Source organism: Chiloscyllium punctatum, chromosome 47 (genome assembly GCF_047496795.1).
Source record: "Chiloscyllium punctatum isolate Juve2018m chromosome 47, sChiPun1.3, whole genome shotgun sequence".
NCBI classification, from domain to species: Eukaryota; Metazoa; Chordata; class Chondrichthyes; order Orectolobiformes; family Hemiscylliidae; genus Chiloscyllium; species Chiloscyllium punctatum.
The window spans coordinates 12,574,792-12,596,964 of NC_092785.1; positions in this window are offsets into that span (position 1 = coordinate 12,574,792).

Sequence of the window (22,173 nt, forward strand, 5' to 3'; positions counted from 1 at the left end):
GGATAAACTCGCAGCTCCAGGAATATAATTTGTTCTTTCTAATGATATAGTTCCTTTACCGGTCGGAGTGCTTCCTAGTATGGTCAAAACGCCAGTGGTTACTCAGGAAATTTAACTATTGCAGGTCACATATCCTGGACCTTTTACTGCCTATGTGATAACAGGGTCACAAAGTCATCAGGTGAAACAGGCGAGATCAAAGATACCCAGGAAGAAAGTTGGAATGGAAGTAGCAGAGATTATGTTTCATCAGATTGTTGAGATAAACCCAGAGCAGACAGATTACAATGCAGACATCTTTAACTCAGAAAAATTAATTGAGTTACAGCAGAAAGATGAAAATTTAAAGCAATTGTATAAAACGGCAGACACAGAGAAGGAATCTGAATGTATCCTTGAATGTTATCATCCTTAAATGATGGCTTAATGAGGAAACATTGAGAATCAAATATACTGGCAGATGGAAAATGGGCAGACATTCATCAAATAGTAATGCCAGTGGGGTATAGAAAGGAAGTGTTACGAATGACGCATGAACAACCATTTGGAATTCATTTCAGAGTGAGGAAAATACAAGATAAAATCCAAAACATGTTACGGGCCAGGACTGTACAGGGATGTCGTTGAGTTTTGCCAGACATGTCATACCTGTCGAGTAATTTGAAAACCAAATGTGGTGATAAAACCTGCACCTTTAATTCATTTTCCTGCATTTGAGTAACTTTCAGAAGAATATTAATTGATTGTGTAGTTCTCCTGCATCAAACTAAAAGTTGGAATCAGTCGTTGTCATCTCTAGTGTCTCTATCCACGAGAATTCCATAGGATGTTCAATTCTGTAATATCACAGCTAAAAGGATTATAGAGGAAATACTCAAATGTTTCACGAGATATGGACGACTGAGAGAGATACAGCCAGATCAAGGCTCAAAGCTCGCATCAAAATTATTCAAGGAAGTCATAGAAGCAGTGGTATAAAAGAATTCAAACTGTTGCATACCATTCAGAATCGCAGTGAGCTCTGGAAAGGTGGCATCAGACAGAAAGACCATGTTGAAGGCACATAGTCAAGATTATGCAGATGATTGGAATAAGGGAATATTGTGCTGTTTGAGATCAGAGTCGTACTAATTGAATCAACCAAATTCAGTATAATTCAATTCGGTTTTGTGTCTGAAGTGAGAGGACAGTTAAAAACGATTGAGAAATTAGTAAGTCAAAAATAAGAGACCACATACTTCACTTTGTGTCACATTTTAAGGCACGATTAAAGAGAGATTGGAACTTGGCAACACAACAATTAAAGATATCACAGCATGCAATGAAACACGAAGCAGGCAATAAATAAATAAAAATCAAATTTCAATATCGGCAATATGGTATTAGTGTCACTTCAAGTGATACTTGAATCTTTAAAAGCACGGTTTGGTTGACCTTTTCAAGTTGAAAGGAAATTGAGTGAGGTGAACTATGGTCGGGACTCCAGACAGAAAGAATTCTCACAGCGTGTGCCATGTGCATCTGCTTTGAAGGTATTTTGGCAGGGAAGGACAGCACGAGGAGAATGCGTTGTTGATTACAACAGAGAGGGAAGAATCAAATTCATATGAATGTGAATTTCTCATTACTCAAATTAAATTTGAGAATGGGGAAGTTTATTGAGTTAACTTTCAGAAGAAAATCGAAATGACCTGAAAGAGTTGTTAATATTACATGGGGAGCCAAGTCGAAATAATCTGGAAAGCTTTGACCTAAGTGTGAACGATGTTGAAATCGGAGATGCTGTTCCAATAAAACAACATCATTATTGGCATTACCCTCTCAAGTTGGCACAAGTCCAAACGGAGGTTGGTTGCATGTTCTGAGATAACATATCGATGTCAGTCACAGTTACTGGAACTAACCCATAGTAATGGTGCCAAAACCAGATGGCACCCAATGGTCATGTGTGGACTATCGCAAATTAAACGCATTTACAAAGACTGATGCATGTCTGATTCTATGTTTGGAAGACTGTGTTGAGAAGTTGGGTCAAGCAACCTGTATTTTTAAGTTGGACTTGCTTAAAGGATACTAGTGGGTGACTTTGTCATAAAGTGCAAAGGCAGTTCGGCTTTTCTAACGCTGACTGGATATTATTAATTTAAAGACATGCAATTTGATCTGAAAAAAAAACGCGCCAGCCACATTTCAGAGACGAATAAGGTTGCCAGTTTATCCAACTGTGTCATTTATATTAATGACCTGGTGATTTTTAGTCACAGATGGAAGGAACATATGCAACATTTATCAGACTTGTTTGATCGACTTCGGAAGGCATGTTTGTTGATAAACCTCATGGTAAGGGCATTTGCCAATGACCAAGTTACCTTCCTGTGCCATGTTATTCGACACGGACACATTCCCATACCGTTGACAAACAGAGCAGTACTATGGTTCCTGGGATTGCGTGAAATTTGTCGAAAATCTGTCCCACATTTTCGCAGCGTGGCTACTCCACTCACTGAATTGCGAAGAAAAGGCAAGACAGTTTCGTGGACAGCAGACTATCACAAAGTGCTTCACAGCCTGAAAGTATTAACTTCTCCCCTGATACTCGCCAAATCTAATTCGGCAACGCCATTCAAGTTGTCTATTGATGCAAGTGTCGGTGTGGTGCTTTTGCAAGATGATGAAGAGAAGGTACAGAGTCGTATCGGGTATTTCTCGAGAAAGTACAAATTTCATCAGCAAATATATTCGACAGTTGAGAAGGAGTCTTTGGGCGAAATGGTGAAATTACAGCATATCAGTGTTGATGTTACCAGCAACATATCTGAGACAATCATCGAAACTGATCATAACGCATTGAGGTTTTTGGAGACAGTTAAGGACAAAACAAAACAGTGTGTTTAGATGGAGCTTGTTGTCATTGCAATTCAATTTGAAAAATGTGCGTGTGGCAGAAAGCGAAAACATGACTGTTGATTCATTGTCGAGACGCGAATGTGAAATGGCAGCATTTGGCGGCAGGAATACGACAGATTGAAACGATGTATGGTTGTGCATGTTTGTACAGTTATATTCAATGCAATGAAAATTAGTGTTTTGCAGTACCAACAATTTTTAACGCGTTTTAAATGAATTCATCCTTGGATATTGATCGTTCACAATTTTTTAAATGGGGAGGTGTGACGAAGCTGTTCCTTTAACAAGGTTATGGAGTCCTTGATTTTTCTTCAGAGAGGCCGCAATCAACATCCCGACTCTGAAGAACTCGAGGGTGAAAGGTTTTAAACCAGTTTGATAACACCTAACAGGTACTGCCTCAGGCAGAAGCCTTTCAAGTTAAAAACAATAAAAGGGGAGTGGCCAATTCTCACATATCACTGTTTGTCTGGTTTGTGGTTTTTTTAGCCGTCGTGTATGGAAAGGCTGCTGGACTCACAGAAGCAGGTACTGGCTGGTATTCTCTCTCTCTGACTTTGATGCAATCAGACTTTCTTTCATTTTCCCTTTTGTGCCAAGAGATATTTATGTGAATTGTTGCAAGGATCTGTCACAGCATTATTAAGTTCGAATAGTCTGTTGGGTCTTAAGGGAGGACAGGTTATTTAGTAATCTATTTTCCATTCTTTGCGCTTCATTCAGGAACCTTGCCAGTAAATTTGATTTTACTGAAAACTAAGTGGTTTGACAAACTGATTCTTTCCTGGAATACTGACTTTAAAGTTGCTTAAAACAACGAGCAAAGTTATGGTCTGGCAAACTTCTTGAAGTGTTCTAAGAGTTCTGCCTTGTACTAAAAAGGAGTTACTCATTTTTTTCACAAGATATGGATTACGCACAGAAATAAAATCAGAACAAGTGACAAAATTTACATCAAAATTATTCAAGGAAGTATGAACAGTTTAGTAATAAAAGAATTCAAATCCACTGCATACCATCCAGAATCGCAAAAAGAACACGAAAATTGGCGTCAGATATTAAAGAAAATGCTGAAGTTTTATCGTCAAGAGTAATGCGATGACTGAGATTTCTACCTTTTGTGATCTGAGAAGCACCAAATGACTTGACCAAATGCACTCAATTTGAATCAGTTTGTGGGTAAAAATTGAGAGCACCATTGAAATTGATTAAGCAGAAGTTGATAATTCAGAATTCAGAGACCACATATTTGGACTCTGTGTCAGATTTTCAGAAATGATTCCGTAGCGTCGGGGAGTTGTCTAGAGAGCATTTAAAATGATCACAGCATTCAATAAAACGAGAAGCGTATTAGCAATCAAAAACTCACAATTTTGCTGTCGATGATGAGTTGTAGGGTTACTTTTAGTGATGGGATAACCTTATAAAGCAACGTTTAGTGCACCTTACCAAGGCGAACGGATTATGAGTGAGGTGAACTATTTGATAAGAACTCCACAGAGAGTCTTTCACAACTTACGTCATGTGACTACAGTAAAAATGTTGAAGGTGATTCCTGTATCTTTAAGAGACAGTGAAAACTATTTTGACAGTGCAAGTTTGCAGGCAACTGTCATGTTACTGACTTGCAGTCTCATTATGTAATGGAAAATGGAAAATACCTAACGTTGGCCAAAAACTGGATATCCCAGTTCTTTTGACCAACATCTGAATTTAATCAATGATTTTAAATAATGCTTTTGGATACGAAAACCCAATCGAATTTAAGATTTGCTATTTTGACATCATTGAACCAATGAGACGATCCGATGTTTGGTGTCTGAAAAAAGGAAGTTTGGACCGTTGGTCAGAAAGAGCGCCAACTGCAACTGAAAGACTGCTGTTCAGCAAATTCTCTGTAAAATGCACATTTTTAATGTGAAACTTCTTTGTTACATAAGACTGAAGACAACCAATGGAGGTCTACAAACGGAGAAAAATTGACGGCGGAGAGGACAGCCACTGTCTGCTTTTGAAATGTAAGTTGATTTAAACTTAATACAGGCTTTATTCGATCAGTGCATTGTTATAGAGGAGGAGGAAGATAAACAATCTTTAAGATAGAGGAGGCTCAGGGTTGCAAATAGTTGTTTCATATTGACTTTTAGACATTAATTTTTTTTTGGTAAATAGTAGAATTTGCCTACTACTCTGTCACTCATACTTTAAAAGATTACGAGACGATCTCAGCTTTTCTGTGTCTCTTGTTTCATTAGCAGAATGTTTTAGCGCCGAATTATAAGAAAAGACAATTGGAGGAAAGCCAATGGAGACTGTGATACTGAAAAGAACACAGAGTGAAGAAACAAGTTCAGAGGAATTCTGAATTGTGCATTCCACATATTCAATTGGACAATGAAGAAGTTGTCAAATATTGGGTTAAATTATTGAGTTACCTTCCAAAGAAAACGGAAATGATATGAAGGAGTTTTTTCTTTGTCGTTTTGGCTGATATATGGAAAATCGTACCAAATGTTAGTAATATGTATGCTCCACTCACTGAACAACAGAAGAATTATAAGAAATTTTAATGTACAGCAAACCGTCAGAAGTCATTCGCCAGCTTGAACGTTGTGCTCACCTTTGTCACAGTATTAGCCATGCAACATTTTAGGAACATGGGACTGGGATATCATAGCAATTACAGAAAAATGGCTCAGGGTTGGGCAGGCCTGGCAGCTTCATGTTTCAGAATAAAAATGCTCAAGGAAGGATAGAAATGGATTCAAGAGAGGAGGGGAACGGCGTTTTTGATTGGGGACAGCATTACATCTGTGCTGAGGGAGGATATTCCTGTAAATACATCCAGGGAAGTTATTTGGGTAGAACTGTGAAACAAGAAAGGGATGATCACCTTATTGCGATTGTATTATAGACTAGTGAGAAGGAAATTGAGAAACAAACTTGGAAGAAGATGTCAGCTATTTTAACAATAATAGGGTGGCTATGGTAGGGAATCTTAACTTTCTAAACATAGACAGGGAAGGCCTTACTGTTAAGGATTAGACGGAGAGGAATTTCTTAAGTGTGTAAAAGAACATTTTCTGATTCAGTATGTGGATGCACCTACGAGTGAAGATGCAAAACTTGACCTACACTTGGGAAATAAGGCAGGGCAGGTGACTGAGGTGTCAGTGGGGGAGCACTTTGGGTCCATCGACCACAATTCTATTAGATGTAAAATAGTGATGAAAATGGATAGACCAGGTGTCAAAGTTGAATTTCTAAAATGGGGAATGGACAGTACTGACGGGATTAGGCAAAATTTTCAAAAGCTGATTGGGGGCAGATGTTCGCAGGTAAAGGGAGAGCTGGAAAATGGGAAGCCTTCGGGAATGAGATCACGAGAATCCAGAGAAAATAGATTCCTTTTAGGGTGAAAGGAATGGCTGGTATGTACAGGGAATGCTGAATGACGAAAGAAATTGATTTTGGTTCACAAAAAGTAAAAAGTATATGTAAGGTATCGACAATATAGATCGAGTGAATCCTTCGAAGAGTATAAAGGCAGTAGGAGTATACTTAAGAGGGAAATCAGGAGTGCAAAAAGGGGACATGAAATAGCTGTGGCAAATAGAATTAAGGAGAATACAGAGTTTATACAAATGCATTAAGTACACAGGGTCACGAGGGTGAGAATTGGTCCCCTCAAAGATCAGCAGGGTGGCCTTTGCGTGGAGCTGTAGAAAATGGGGAAGATTAAAAACGAGTATTTTGCATGAGTATTTACTGTGAAAAAATGGATGGAAGATATAGAATGTTGGGAAATAGATGGTGACTCCTTTCAAAGTGTCCACATCACAGAGGAGAATATGCTGGATGTCTTGAAACGCAAAAAGGTGGAGAAATTCCCAGGTCCTGATCAGGTGAAGCCCAGAACTCTGTGGCAAAGTAGTGAAGTGATTGCTGGGCCTCTTGCTGAGATATTTGCATCATCAACAGTCACAGGTGAGGTTCCAGAAGACTGGAGATTGGCTAACGTTGTGCCACCATTAAAGAAGCGTGGTAAGACAAGCCAGGGAACTTTCGGCCATTGAGCCTGAAGTCGGTGGTGGGCAAGTTGTTGGAGGGCATCCTGGGGGACAGGATCTACATGCTTTTGGAAAGGAGAGGCCTGATTAGGGATAGTCAGCATTGCTTTGTGCATCGGAAACTATGTCTCCCAAACTTGATTGAGCTTTTTGAAGATGTAACAAAGAGGATTGGTGAGGGCAGATTGGCAGATGTGGTCTAAAAGGTCTTCAGTAATGCGTTTGACAAGATTCCCCATGGGTGATTAGTTAGCAATGTGAATTCTCACGGAATACAGGGTGAACGAGCCATTTGGATATAGAACCGGCTCAAAGTCGATGACAGACGGTGGTGGGGGAGGATTGTTTTTGGTGTGCTTTCTTTTATTGATCAGAATATTGAGTACATGAATAAGATGTCATATTGCGGCTGTACAGGACATTGGTTACGCCATTGTTCGAATATTGTGTGCAATTGTGGTCTCCTTCCTATCGGAATGATGCTGTGAAACATGAAAGTGTTCAGTTAAGTTTAACAAGGATGTTGCCAGGGTTGGAGGATTTGAACTGGAGGGAGAAGCTGAACAGGCCAGGGCTGCTTTCCCTGGACCGTCAGACGTTGAGGGATTACCTTATTGAGAATTAAAAGAAATCATTAGGGGTATGGATAGTATATTTAGACCAAGTCTTTTCCCTGGGATCAGCGAGTCCAGAATTAAAGGGTATAGATTGAGGTTGAGAGCGGAAAGATATAAAAGAGACCTAAGAGGCAATGTTTTCACTAAATGGGTAGTACATGCATGGAATGAGCAGCGGAGGAAGTGTTTCAGGCTGGTACAATTGCAACATTCTCGAAGCATTTGGATGGGTCTGTGAATAGTCAGGGTTTGGAGAGATACGGGTCCGGTGCTGGCAGGTGGGACGAGTTGGGCTTGGGATATTTGATTGTTTGGACGGGTTTCACTCCATGTCTAATTACTCAAAGCCATTCAAAGTGGTGAGTGATCTTAATGTTCACCCTGACCTTCCAAGAAGAAAACGAGAAGGTAGAAAGACTGATCAGGTATTTCAGCAGCAGATTGAAAATGCATCAGCAGAAATATTCGACAATGGAGAAGGAGACTTCGCGCTTGTTGTTGGCTTTGAAACATTTCAACCTTTATGTTACCAGTAACGTGTCTCAGTTAATCATATAAATTGATCATGACCCATTGAAGTTTGTGGAGAAATGTAAGGACAAAAATTCCAGACGTTTTGGTTCGAGCTCCTTCTCACAGGCATTCAATTTGAAAGTTGTGTATGTGCCAGAATGCGCAAACATGATTGCTGACGCATTATCAAGGCTTGAATAAGAAACAGACGCATTCAGTGGATGGAGTAAAACAGACTGAAACAGAAAGAGTAGTGCATGTTTGCATCGTTATTGCCAGTGTAATGTACAGATGTGTTGTAGTTCACTGACAGTTTCACATAAAATGATTTTAAAATGAAGCCATCATTGGATATTTCATATTTCATATTTTTGTACGGCAGGAGGAGTACTGATGCTCATTTTTTATACAAGGTTGTGCTGTCTTTTGTTTTTAACATTGCTGTGAACGCAGATGATTAGTGATGTTGCCTCAGACAAAAGGCTTTAAACTGTAAAAAAAAACAATGAAAGGGGTGTCGGCAGATTTGCCAGCTCAGCCTTTCTCGGTTTTGGTCGACTTTGGCTTGGTGTTCGAAAGCAGTCAGTGTTTTTACACTGCTGCGAAAAGGAACATGTACATGGAAGATGTTGTTCAAAGCTGCATATCTCTCTGACCTTTCTTATGTCAGACCCTGTGGTTGATTTTTCCTGTTTTGCCAAAGTGTGTTTATGAGGATTGTTGCAGGAATTTGGAACATTCCTTAAGTTGTCAAAGTCTGTTGCATTTTTGAATAAGTTAACTTCAATTGAATTCCAATATTTTGTTTTGTTTGTGTTTCATTCAGTACTCTGAAAATAAATTCTGTTTTATTTAAAAACGAGAGGTTTTGACAAGCGACATCACTCCTGGAATATCGACTGTACACCTGCTCTGAAACAAGTAGAATGGTTCGTGTCTGGGCTACAATCTTAAAATGGATTGAGTGATTGTGGCCTGGTCCAGAACAAATGTATTTAAAACAGAGTTACATGCGTTTCTGACTGGTAAGGTGTTCAAATGTTTTGGGGAGAAGGGCAGGAGAATAGATTTGAAAAACTGTCATGATCAAATGAACAACTTACTTGATGGGCTGAATGGCCTTATGCTGCTGTTACATTGTAAGTCATATTGATCCAATATAGAGCAATATTTATATGTGGACACAAACAACTCCAGCATGAAAAAACATATATCTATATTGCATTCTTGTTTCAAATGGCCGAGGTCTTACATTATATAGTCTAATGAGCCAATAAAGAACAATATTTATATATTGACACAAACAGTTCCAACATGAAAATGAAAATTCCATATTGCATTCTTGGTTCAAACAGAGATTAAGAAGTGGACTCCTGCTTTTCATGAATTATTCCCCTGTCTTAATTCGTTCATTACGCGTCGGTCTTTTAGATGATGTAACAGTTCAACTTTCAGGCTGCAGGAGGTACGGATATGATATTTAGATATTGCCCAGTTTGTCAGAAATATGCGATTGCGAGCAATCTGTGCACAGTTACCTGCTGTAAGAATCATTTGTCCTTCTGCAGGAGAGGAGTTTCATGATCAGTCAAAACCATAAGCACACCCAGAGGGACACAACAACACATCCACACCGATATACACCGACGCACACCCACACACCGCCCCTCACCACGCACGCACGCAGAGTGAGAAACAGAGATATTGAGACACATAAGAAGATAACCATGTACAGACAGAATGCACACACATCATGTGCGCACACACACACACACAAAACATGCCATGAAAGAGCAACGCATCTCTGCACAGACACCAAACCAATCGGAGCCACACTCTCACGCTCATGTAGAAATGAACTCAGAGTGAGTGGCTTTGCACAAAAACCTGTAAGATCTGACAGAGACGTCTGTTACACACGCACACACAAGTACATTCAAATGCATTTACTGAGGCACAACTACAATTAGATATAGACAAAGAGAGAGACTCAGAAACGAAAAGAGACACATGTATAGAGAGGTACAAAGTGATCCGGCTGTGGGCACAGAAAGATCTTAACACACTGTCAGACAGCTCAACAAACTACTCACCTGCTTAAACATGAGCACAGTCAGGCAGAGACGCACTCCACACTCACACAATAATATATGAATACTCAGAGACGCACACATATGAAATCACAGAACAATCATGACATGCTGACAGTAACAGCCATACACCCATACACCCCACACCACAAAGTCATCGGAAGGTAACTCCTGAAACAGCATACACACAGACACAACCACAACAGTTGCGTGTGTGCAAAACAGACACCGGAAGACAATCACAAAGGCACAGACATGTACACAGACATAAAGGCACTCAACTTCACAGAAACACTTTCATACACACTGAATAGCATTCCCAAATACATCGCTGACAGGAGAGATGAATGGCCTGCTGCTGCTAATTGACTATGTGACCCCGTATTTGTCAATCTGTCAGTCAATCAAAGATAGAAGCCTGTATATCGCTGACACCTCCCTCCCCTTCCTGGACCTCTACATCTCCATTAATGACGACCGACTTGACAATGACATTTTTTACAAAGCCACCGACTCCCACAGCTACCTGGATTACACCTCTTCCCACCCTCCCTCTTGCAAAAATGCCATCCCGTATTCCCAATTCCTCCGCCTCCACCGGATCTGCTCCCAGGAGGACGAGTTCCAACACAGAACTCAGCAGATAGCCTCCTTCTTTGGAGATCACAATTTCCCTTCCCACGTAGTTAAAGATGACCTGCAACGCATCTCGTCTACATCCCGCACCTCCGCCCTCATACCACACCCCTCCAACAGTAACAAGGACAGAAGGCCCATGGTACCCACCTTCCACCCTACCAAACTTCGCATAAACCAAATAATCCGCCAACATTTCCGCCACCTCCAAACAGACCCGACCACCAGGGATAAATTTCCCTCTCCACCCATTTCCGACTTCCACAAAGACTGTTCCCTCCGTGACTAACTGGTCAGGTCCACGCCCCCCCCTACAACCCACCCTCCCATCCTGGCACTATCCTCTGCCACCGCAGGAACTGGAAAACCTGCGCCCACATCTCCTCCCTCACCTCTTTCCAAGGTCCTAAAGGAGCCTTCCACATCCATTAAAGTTTTACTTGCACATCCACTAAGATCATTTATTGCATCTGTTGCTCCTGATGCGGTCTCTTCTACACTGGGGAGACTGGGCGCATCCGAGCTGAGTGCTTTAGGGAACGTCTTCGGGAAACCCGCACCAATCAGCCACACCGCCCCGTGGACCAACATTTCATCTCCGCCTCCCAAACTGCCGAGGACATGGACGTCCTGGGCCTCCTTCACCGCCGCTCCCTCACCACCAGACGCCTGGAGGAAGAACGCCTCATCTTCCGCCTCAGAACACTTCAACCCCAGGGCATCAATGTGGACTTCAACAGTTTCCTCATCTCCTCTTCCCCCACCTCACCCTAGTTCTAAACTTCCAGCTCAGCACTGTCCCCATGACTTGTCCGGACTTGTCCTACCTGCCTATCTCCTTTTCCACCTATCCTCTCCACCCTCTCCTTCCTGACCTATCGCCTTCATCCCCTCACCCACTCACCCATTGTACTCTCTGCTGCTTTCTCCACACCCCCACCCTCCTCGAGCTTACCTCTCCACGCTTCAGGCTCACTGTCTTTATTCCTGATGAAGGGCTTTTGCACGAAACGTCGATTTTGAAGCTCCTTGGGTGCTGCCTGAACCGCTGTGCTCTTCCAGCACCACTAACCCAGATTCTGGCTTCGAGCATCTTCCATCAACGTTTTTACACCGTGATGAATGGTGACCCATTCTGCTTCCCCCGTCCCCATCAATCCCTGGGTATTATCCTGAGATCCATGTTATTATACTGATGGGATCCTGGGGAAACATATGCAATTCCTGCGCTGGCAACACTGCAGCGGCCAACGAACTTGACTCAGTTGTTTTGCTGAATGACTAAGTGAAGAATTTCCTTGACCAGTTGTTGCGCTGCATTCCTGAACTTCTCTCTGTACCTGGGCAGAGTCACTGCATAAAATAATGTGTTTGTGCTGGAGCTGAAATCCTTCAGCATTTCTGCAACAAATGTCAACTGGATTCTAAGCCTGTTCCTCCAACTATTTCCTCCTTTAATCTGGAAGTATAAGATATTTGCACTGTACGCTAACCACAAAATTATGAAGCTGATGGGTATGGTGAAGGGGTAAATAACTGACCTCCTCCAGCTCTCCATCTCTGCATCTTTGTGACTGTCTCCCCTCCTCTGACCCTTCAGGCTCTTGCGGATTCGACTGGCCACTAAAATGTACCTGACCGTCAGAGTGTTCATCAACAGAATTAACATGAATGGGATGAAAGGGGTTAAAATGTAATCAAACCACCTAAATCCCAGATACCTGGTATCAGTAAAATGATTTGACTTTATATAGCAGTGTATTGGAACATCGTCAACTCTCCTCCCAGGTTTGTACCGAAAATAAAAGAGAATGTCCTTTGAAAAGAGCAGAATGCCGGTTGCAGCCAGAGTCACAGCCAAGGCCATCTCTCTCCAACATTTCCTCTTCATTTTCAGGCAGGAAATTGCTACAAAACGATCAAAGGAGAAAAGGACAGTGAACCAAACAAAACAATCTGCCGCTGTACGAGCCGGGACAGCGACAGCACTGCACACAGTTCAGGAAACATTTTGGGAAGTACAAGTAATTGAATCGCCACAGCATGATGACTGTGAGAATGAATACTCGATCTGATGTTGTCATAGCCAACAGGCAGCGTCTTGTGCAGTTGGAGAGGCCGCATTTTCCACTTGCGAGAACTAAAATCACCCGGAAATTGACGAAAGGAGTCGATAAAATGGAAATCAGAAATTAGGTAAAAACCTGATGAGGGACTTTTTCCCGAAAAGTTTACAGCTCTTCGGATGCTGCCTGAACTGCTGTGCTTTTCCAGCACCACTCGAATCGCAAATTAGAAATTGCCATCGTGGCCGAATTTGTTAGATGAAAGGGAAGGGGTTTAGAGTAAATGTGAGGAAGAGGTGTTCACCCAAAGCATGGTGGGGGTCTGTTAATTAAGTTCCTGGGAGGGTAGTGGAATCAGGAAACCTCACAAACTTTTAAAAGTACCTGGATGAATAATTGAAACTTCATAACATACGAGGCTACGAGCATGTTGCTGGAAGCCAGGACGATCGTAGATTTTGTGTAGCGTTGATCGCACAAACTTCATTGTCCGAACGAAATATTCTGTCTTTTTTTTAATGATTCTGAGAAGCACTTCAGGGAGGCAGGTTGGGAAGTGAACAATTTTAATGAAATAAATGTCAGGGCTTTGAATGCTGAAAACATGTGATGGCACTCATCCACAGATTCAATCAGTAAGCACATCAACCTGGACCCAATATACCGGCCACTGCAGTGGACAGCTGGACCTGACAAGCAGAATCGGCAGATACAAATCACGATAACCGCCGGACGAAGCATCACAGAAGCGCTTCACAGGAGGCGCCAAGCACTAAGGATGTCACCTCGAGAGGGGACGAAACGTCAGCAACACAAATTCCCAGCTCGGCGAACAGAACCACAACAATTAGTAAATGCAGTCCTCCAATCCATGTAAAATAAAATCCAACATAATAAAAATCTAGTATCTGACTCTCTCTTGTGTTCTGATTATGTCAGGGGCAATTAACATTTCAAGTGATAATGTCATTACCCAGCAGGTCAAAAACAGTGAAACCTTTCACAACATTTGCTTTTAAAAAACATGTTTTAATAATTAGAATAACTAAACAAGGGTGCTGCCTGAACTGCTGTAATAATCTAAATCATTAATTCCTGATTTCTAAACCTAGTTAAAAATCATTCCTCCACAAGAATTACTTCATGCATTGTAAAACGTATAGAGATACAAACACTTCTTCATGGAACAAATGGAAGGTCGTCATAGCACTCTGGAATTCACTTTAACACTCCACAGTATTGCAATTTTCCTTCAAGTCCAGATCCAGGTTCCCATTAAATGAGTTGTGGTTTGATACCTCAAGCTCCCAGCGAAACTGGGCAGTGAGTTCAAGACACCCCATCACCTTTTGAATGAAACGGTCGGTCTCGTGTACCCTATAATCCTTCCATCAATTTGTATTACTCTGTTTCTCCTGATAAATGTTCCTGTGTTCGGCGTGATAGGTCTCCATCTATGACCCTGATTATTTAGATGACTTCAATCACATCACCTCTCATTCACCTCTGCTCAAAGGAAAATGACTCAAACACTATCCATCTTTCCTTAATTCTACAGTAATTTCCACATAATGGCAACATTTTTGTAAATCTCTTCGAAACTGCTGCAGTGCATTTCTGTCCTCACTGCGAGGTGGTGACAAAGTATTGTTCATAAAACCATACGTGTGAGCCACCCAGTGTCTCACGTAGTTCTAGTGCTACAAATCTTGCGGCGGTGAGGGAATTTGTATTGCATTGGCTCTGTTGCAGTGTGAGAGATTCCAATTTTGTTAGAGGTAATATGCAATTTCATCTAAGTCTGGATGTGTGATCGGTAGCGTAAAATGGATCTGGAGAGGTATAGTTGGGGCATAGTCTGAGTGAAGTGTGGTGCCAGTTAATCAGGCGTTAGGATATGTGGTTAGTAGCCTCACTTCTGTTCTGATATCAACTGATTAATTACAATACAAGCCAGACCACCAGAACGAAATCCAGTTTGATGGATTATAATTTTATGTCTTTTCATTTAACAAAGTGATCTCTTGCTGAATAGTAAACGCAAAGTGCTGCAAATATTGCGCCCACGTCAAAAACAAAGTTTATTTCAAAAGAAATGATAAAATATTAGAAAGTAAACTCTAGACTTATACCACAGATTCAAAGAAAATGATGATGCAGTGTGTATAATTCCCATTAACTTCTAAACAATGCATAGATGAAACGAAAGAAAGCAGCTTGTTACTTAATATACAACTGCTCTGTCTTTCCTCGTGTAATATTCACACCAGGGTCCCTGGATCTAACATTTGCTCAAATGACTTGTGCCTGCTACTTTTAAAGTGAAGCTGCAGTGAACTTCTTTCTGGAACTATCACAAAGTTGATTGTGAATGTACTCAGCATTAAGTAATCTCTTCAGAGCATCTTTTCTCCCAACAAATCTGTCTCGGATGAACAGAAATGTTCACTCCAAGGTACGAAAGCAGACTAATTTTCGCATCCCCTTCTCATGAGGAAAAATTTGTGTATCCACCCAGTCTCAGGAAATAAAAATGACTCAAACAAATGAGAAAAATGATAAAAATTAAGCGATTTATTCTGAATCTCATGTTGCTGATCTCTCCAGCCAACCTGTAGATACCATTGATACCATGCTGAGTGATAAACAATAATTAAAAAAAAAACAATGTGGACTCGTGCACAAAGCCATTCAACCCAAGGCCAGACTTTTAAAAAACGGTTTTGAAACAAATTGCTGTGGTAACAGGAATACCTCGAAGTTTAATGTTAGCATCAGAAGGACAGAGTATCCGACAGATTATTCGTTCAAAAAACAGAAAATAAAACTCTCCCGATTTTTTCTTCTATTCTCGACATAAAAATACCACTGCATATATTTTTTTCAAAGAGACTCGCTTCCTTAATACCATCGAAATTCAGCGTAGTCTCCGCTTGAATTGAGATTTCTGCAGGCTTGCCACAAGAGATTAATCATTACACCACGGAAAGTTTAATTTCCTGGGCAATTCCTGCAGTGTGTGCAATTCCTACCCATGCGTCATTCTGAGTAATAGCATGAATCCTCAGAAAGACTCAGACAATGTCAGATGTGTAAGGCACTTACCAGAAATTATTCCAATCGGAATGTTCATGTAAATGATTTTCCACATCTGATGAATTGAAAAAGTCATTTTCTACAAAAATTTCTTTGTACAAGCAATCTCTCTGTACGAAATTCCTAGGTGATATAGTCCCGAAGTCTTTCCTTTATACCTGCTGATACCTCTGGGGGACAATGACATGACAACGTGTTTCCAATCATTTATTTAAGAATTTGAACAAACAGGTGACAGCGGTGTGTTAACTCCGAGTTGTGATCGTTCATTGTTAGAACTGAGGTTTATTCGATGATTAAAATACGAATCGGTCAATAGGAAACATGGGAACATGCATGTTGAGCCATTTATTGGAATCTCTACAGTGTGGAAGCGGGTTAATCGGCTCATCGAGTCCACACTGACCGTACAAAGTGCATCCAACGCAGACGTACCCGCTGGCGCTGTGAGGCAGCAGAGTTAATCAATCAGACCTTGTGGCACGCTATTTACTAACATTAGCACCCCAATTCTATCCATCCAACTTGGAAATCTTATTTTACATCATATTGTTATTAACTTGACATTGACATTTGGCAATTAATTCCGGTTGAGAGTTTCTCAGTGAAATGTTCTCCTCAACAATGGGTTGTGGCTTCCCTGTTTAATAGCAGCTGTAGCATGAAAGAAAAATAGCTGGTTACCGGAGACGACACATTGTAAGTCTTAACAAACTCAACAGAATTGAAGCGGGAAAGTGAAGAAAATGAAGAACCACAGGTCCTGCTCAACATTGACATCAACAATGTTAAGTGGTGAAATAGCCCTTCAGAGGTCAGAATCCAACATTAATCATTCCTCATTTACAAAAGCACAGCCTGTGACAATAGTCTCTCACTGACTTAGGCATTCAACATCTCCATATCCATGACATTCATCCTTTTTATCTCAGCAAGGACTCACTGTTTGAGACATATTTATAGCCACAATCAGGGAACTCATATCCGATGAAGTCCAGTTGGCTGACCTCATCACAAATATTACCAGAAGGAAAAGCTTGGGATTTCTGAAAGTTGAATTGAGCAAATCAGGCAAGAAATTTAACAGCTGATCCTTGGGTTACTCCAAGTGCTCAGTTGATTATTGCATGTGTGGCTGGAAATATTAGTTCCAAGGGGAAGAGCGTCGGACATTTCATTTATTGGTTAGGGTTCTGGGCCTGATGCGATCTGAATACATTGGAAGCGTGGTTTGCTTTTCATTGAATGTTACTTTTCTAGCCAGATCCTCAATAACGTATGCGTGGTCGGCTCGGTGGCACAGTGGTTAGCACTGCTGCTCCCTCAGCGCCAGAGACCCGGGTTCAATTCCCGCCTTAGATAACTGACTGTGTGGAGTTTGCATGTTCTCCCCGCGTCTGCGTGGGTTTCCTCCGGGTGCTCCGGTTTCCTCCCACAGTCCAAAGATGTGCAGGGTAGGTGAATTGGCCATGCTAAATTTCCTGTAGTGTTAGGTAAGGGGTAAATGCATGGGTGGGTTACACTGCGGCGGGTCGGTGCGGACATGTTGGCCTGAAGGCCCTGTTTCCACACTGTAATGTAATCTAATCTAATCTTAATGTGATAAGTTAGTTTTGAAATCTCACCTTTATAACTTATTATTTATGATGATGTGTTCGGTATTTGGACAAAGATACCACTTTGAAAGAATTAACTTATTACTTCTCACAGTCTTGAATTGATACAAGAGCACAGATGGAAACACGCAGCAATGAAATATGCTTTCTCGAAATACTACGTACACAATGCAAAAGCATGATTTTGCAATTTTATTGTATTGGGGAAGAGTGATCTCAACATACTCGAAGTATTTGCCAACATGGAGAATGAAGAAACTTGCGTCCTGATTCTAAACAGAGAGTTGATGTATAAATGAGCAATGCTGGACTGAGGAACATTAACAAAGACGTTCTCAGTTGAGAGGCAATGGCAAAAGAGGGAGAAATGTCTGAATGCATTGCAACAATTATTCAGGTGCTTCGGGATCAGCAAGAAAACAGGATAGGTGAGAATGGGCAGACCTGCCTGACTCTGGATCTGGTCAGGAATCCCTCTGATTCCCAGCCATTGATGGCAGAAGCAGTAAGAATATCTGTTTCCATGCTGTACATCTCTATGACTCTACGACCTGTCGAATTCATTTGCTGATTCCTCCCCAAAACTCAATGTGGAAAGCACATCTCAGACTTAGCTGTACAATATCCTGTCAAAGGTCTTCTCCTGGTCCAGGCTGATGAGGCAGGCCTCCAACTCCCCTGTCCTGTACTTAGGTGATCATGTCCCTCAGGAGAAAAATGCTGTCATTGCTAGCGCAGCCCACTACAGGACAGGTTTGATCGGTTTAAATCACTGATCCCAGAGTATATCTGACCTGGTTGGTTATTACCTTAGTTAGGATTTTTTAATGTGCAGTCAGCAATGAAACAGGTTACCAGTCCTCCAACTTGTTTCGAATTGTAGATGAGGGGCGAGATACCTTTTCTTGTGCATTATGCATTGGTCCTGGCCAATCATGTCCCACCGATTTGACCACAATTTGGTGGGAAAGCAGTGACTGCTGGGAGTTTTACACATTTCTGAGTACTCAAAAGCCTTGTCAGCTCATTCAGGGAGAATGGCTGCTGTCGCATCTCCCTGGTGCTCTTGTCTAAGACCTCCGTGATGTTGGGCAGGAACGACTGGGAGATTTGCAGTGATAGTTGGCTTCATATCGTAGAGTCCAGCAGAAAAGGACTTGCTAATCCTCAGAATGTCATTTTGAGAGGACATTACCGAGCCACCTTCTTCTTTCAAGCTGCTGATCACTGATCTCCCGCTGCCCATTTTCTGAAAGAACTATAATGCGCAGGACTCACCCTGCGTTGTGGATGATGGACCAGGAAGTTACCTTGAAGGCTTCTGATGTAAAGAGTAAGGCTTACTAAAGATTGGTCAAAACATCGATCTCCATCGCCGGCAGTAGGTGTAGGTTCGGCATGCTCTTTTGGATTTTGGACAGTTTTCCCTGCTAAACATCCTCTTTATATTTTCCTTGACTATTTCCCACAAGTCCGAGATAGACTGAAAGTGGGATGTCACAGTTCTCCAAACTGTGGAATCCCTTTTGAGCTCCTCTGTGTTCTCTTGGTTCAGCAATTTCACCATCAGGTTACACGTTCCCTTGCTGGCCAGCAGGAGGCAGTGATCATGGAGGAACACCGGGTTGACGTCGGTGAATCTGCCCAAAACGGATCCAAGTCTCTTCAATCTGACCTCACAGGTGAAACGTTCCAAGCCTGCGCAATTCCCCTTCAACCTTCCTTGTGATCGTTTCAAAAGCGTTCATGCTGTTGTGTCCATTTGCTTCCAGGTTGGTTGCAACCTTCTTTATTCTTTGCTCTCTCGTTTTCATCTTTACTTTCGTTTACTTTTGGCCATGACGGTTACTGAATATGGTATCAGTGGTGTCTACAGCAGCAGCTTTATGAACTGGAACATGAAACCTGGTGTTGGTCGGGGTAGGCCCAGGTACACAATCCCATTATCTTGACCGATGACATTGAACTGGTGTTAATGAGACAATGGAACTGAGATGTTAAACCAGGAAACTTGTCCCTTTGCCTGTCAAATTCAATCAAGCCAGACAGATATGCAAGTCATCATTTTGACTGAAAATTGAATGGATTGGTGATGAGACATTACCACAAGGTTTCGGATTGAAAAATAGTTCTGAGTTTAAGTAGAACTTTTCTTGAGATCGTTAATTTAAAAAGATGACATCAAAATATTAAATGCTATTTACGTCCCACACTTTCTATGATAGAAACTCAATTTAAATTACGTTAAGTACATTGTTACTTCAAACGGCTTCTAAACAATTCTGACCGAACATGACCTGAATGAGTAGCTAAATAAAGGTCAGAAATCACACGAAAGCTTGTGTTTTCAAATGGACCTGTTGAACAATAGCTTGGTATCATGTGACCTCTGACATTGTCTCCCCCATTTTAATGCTGGCACCTCCACATCACAGCTAAAAATAAAAGGCAGCTCAAATCAGAGTGTTCCCACACACACTGCAGAGAATCTCAGGACAAAGAAGCAGTGACCTTGGGAGTGGGAGGAACAGCTCAAACTCCAATTCAACAAGCCGTGATCAGGGTTTCTAACCTCGTGCCTGGAAAGACATTTCAGAACTGAAAAATTCCCCGGGCTTTTATAGGGAAAAATTGGGTTTGTAAAGCTGCATATTTCTCGAACCTGTATATCAAAGATAATAAATCACGTCTCGTTATTGGTGTATGACGAGGCCCACTAAGTGAGCAGATCGACCAGACCATATGAGAACAAACCTTACAGGTGAAATTATGAATGTCTACAGGGAAATGGCCTACATAGCGATTAATCCTTTTGCCTTAGAATTTTTCAGGCAGAAAAACTAATAAGTAAAATTTCACTCATGTCGTTTAGGGAATGAAAATGGAATCCTGACTTGGTCTGGCCTGTACGTGACTCCAGACCGACTGCAATATGCTTGACTCTGAACTGCCAAGAATTGGCAATAAATGCTGTTTTGACCAGTGATACTGTCATCTCACAAAATACCACAAATGTTACGGCTGCAATGAAACAAATCCCTGGTTAGATCTCACTTGGTGTCCTGTGAATAGATACAGCAACCTCACCTTAGTTTGGATACAATGGCATACAATGGGAGGGAACACAGTACAGATTTGCAAGAATGAGAGCTTAACTTTAGGGGTTTAGGTATAAGGAGAGGCCGGACAAATGTGGCCTTGTTTCTGTCGAAATTGAAGACAGGGTGGATGAAGGTAAACTGTTTCCATTGGTTGGGGATTCAAGCACAAAGGAACAAAGTCTGCAAATTAAGGCCTGTGTGATCACGAGAAATGTTAGGAAGCATTTGCACACAGAGAGGGTTTTTGGAAATCTTTACGACAAACGACTGTGGATTAGGTGTTCATTTTAAATCCGAGGTGGATTTTCATTTTTGGTAAACGTAGGTATTAAGTGAAAGATACAAATAGAGGTGCATGGCGTTCTGCTGCAAATCAACTATTGAATGGTAGAACTCGCTCGCGTGGGCTGATTGACCTTTTTCTATGTTCCTATGACTATTAGCCCAGAGCTTATCCAAGGCATTGACTTCCTTCCAAAAGGAGTAGCGTTGAGAAGTGGGCAGAGCTCCATTTCAACCCATCACAATCCATTCACTTTTCAAGAATTCAGATTTGATCGGTGTCCCCCCCCCCCAACTGTGTCTGAAACAATGAATTGTAAAGATTTAATAATATTTTCCTTAACTTTGTATTCCATCTCGACTTTGTACGGTTTTTTTTCAAGCCTGTTCAAACTGCCCAGACACTTCCCAGAGAAATAAAGTGTACACCTCCAAGCCTTGATGTTCTTATGTCACCTCCTGAATTAGGTAATTTAATTTACAGCATATCTCTTCTACAGAAAGTTTAATGGTTTCTCACTTCTTACATTATCTGCTATTTCTCTGCCTCCTTCACTGGTTTACAGTATAAAATGTGTGTAGAAAGATCCCACTAATGGACAGCGATTAGCTGAAATTTTGGAATACTGCAAGCAGCCGTTATCTAAAATATTGTTCAATGTTCGAACAATTAGCCAGAGAATTGAACACTTCACTGACGGATTTTGCTTTTAATTCAATAGATAAAGCATTGCTCAGTTTTCAATGAGTGTGCTGCTGTCATAGACACACCCAGTAACAATAGAATAAGTGGAGACTATTCATCTCATTCCCTTGCGTGTACCACAGGAACTGGGGGAGGCCATTCAGCCCCTTCTACAGCCTGTTGTACTGGAGCAGGAGGGCATTCAGCTCTGAATACTCTCACGCAATTGCTGGCAGACGTGCTGAATTTTTTCCACAGCAAGTTCGGCTTTTCTTGCTGATTTGTCGCATCCACAGTTCTTTTGGTTTTGTTCAGCCCCACCTCCAGCATGTGACATAGAAGGAAGCCATATAGCATGTGGACGCAGTGTCATATTGGAATTATCACCGGACTGTCAATCCAGAGATCCAGGTAATGTTCTGGGGAACCGGATTCAAATGCTACTATATGTCGGATGGTGACAGTTGAATTCAATAAAACTCTGGAATTGAGGA